The following is a 1956-nucleotide window of genomic DNA, read 5'->3' as shown; positions in this document are numbered from 1 at the left end:
ACGAGCAGTGCATGTATTTAAATCTTAAGACCAAAAATATGTTTTATAGCCACCCCAAGTTCCCATATTTCTGGGGGCAGGACTGATGAAGCTTATGACAAACATTAGTTTCAATATGAATCAAACATTTTGAACAGCAGGCTACAGCAGCATTTGAAACACTTTCCTCTGACGTAATTAAAATTGCAATTTGGCAACATGATGTGTACTGCAGGAGCTGCCTGAGTTACCTTATAAAGCCACGAACTGTTTAAGTCCAACTGTTTACAGCAGATCTAGCATCACTTATTGCTCTCTTCTGAACACCACCACCTTAATCATAAATTTGCTGAAGGGTCCAGTATAGTCAACGGAAAACTGCTTTACCATGACCACCTTATTGGATGATTATGATGTTCATTAGGAGCAATGCATAAGCACCAATCAAACTTTAATATATTAAATATTACTCTTAATAGAATGTAACTGTTCTGACAATATTGCTACAAGAGTGTTAAAACAGTCAAAAGATTGTAGAAAGCACTGCCATTACACAAGTGTTTCTGTGCAGGTACAGCTAATCTATTTTCATGCTTATTGCTTCATTCAGAATGTCGGTCTCATTACATATATATATTGTATACTGTCCTTTCACATTCTTTATCAAAGTGAAGTGCGTATTCCTACATAGCTCTGTTTAATGGCAGCCAAATGCTAATTACTCAATGTTGAGTTAAAAAATAAAATGTAGTTAGAGGGAACAGGTGTTAACTTCAGTGGTCCCAAATTCATTCAAACCTATAATCAATATTTTGCAAAGACTGTATTCCACATACTAGGAACTTAATGTGAATACAGATAAATTATAGTGAAACTAGTACATGCTAACTTTTGGGAGTTACAGTATTACAAACCTTAACCCATTAGCTTTTCTGGGGTGGGTATGGGTTGAGCGTAAGGAAGGAAAAACAGGATTAAGAAGAATTGTAGTTTAGTGTTTTGAATCAAGACTAGGGTAGTGAACAAAGTTGCCAATTACCTCTCTGGTGACCCCTGTGAAATAGATTATTCAGTCCAGTTCCTAGATAGTATCAAACCACCATCAGGGGCAATAATTGTTCCTTTAGAATTCAAAAATTTCCCTTAAAGGGTCCCCCAGCTCAGTGAAAGTAGGTTTTGAGGGAAATAATGGAGTGTAGTAGGAAGCCAGTATTGCCCATGACCTTTGCTGTAATCTGTTCTAGGGCTAGATACTTAACAGTATAACCACTTTCTTTCTTTAGGGTGAGATCTAATGGCAGTTATTGAAATGTCTTTAACATTATCCAGTGACAACTTTAATCTGAGTTGAATTTTACTGGGCAAATGGTGTTGCACAAAAACTAATATTGCCATATTGTATAGTGGGTTTTTTTATATACCTGGGTATCTTTCAACTTTCTCTACAACCCACTATTCAATTCCCAGTGTTCACCTAGTTTGAGAAGGTAGGGGTTTTTTTGGCAACTGGAGAAATTAGTATATTAAAAATACTCTTGGTTTTCTGTGCAGTAGATAGTTGGAGGTATACTGCCTCCCGCACCTACTTGGGCCTAGAATGTGGTCTAGAGCCAGGACTTACAGGGGGATTTCTGTATTATTTTGATAAAAGTACAAGATGCTGAAGTGAGGGAGTAAGTGCAGGAAAGATACTCTTAAGCTAGATTCACATCTTTTATGGATGGTGGGTGTGGTATGTGAGAGAGAGAGAAGCTAGCTTTAGCACTGCTACTCTATCTTAACTACTTTAACAGAAACGGAGCTTTGAGTTTTTTTTTTTAAATTAGACTCAAGTGCTGCAATTCAATCACAGTAGTCCATAATAGAGGTGTAGTAAGAGTTGGAAATGGAAGACAACCTATGTGCCTAGCTTACCGTATTCTACTTAATTCTTTAAAATAACCAGCCAAAAACACCCCTGGAATCTTTATTGCACAA

Source organism: Terrapene carolina, unplaced genomic scaffold, assembly GCF_002925995.2.
Source record: "Terrapene carolina triunguis isolate 2854851 unplaced genomic scaffold, T_m_triunguis-2.0 Scaffold234, whole genome shotgun sequence".
Classification (NCBI taxonomy): domain Eukaryota; kingdom Metazoa; phylum Chordata; order Testudines; family Emydidae; genus Terrapene; species Terrapene triunguis.
Note: the sequence above shows the minus strand (reverse complement) of the source record.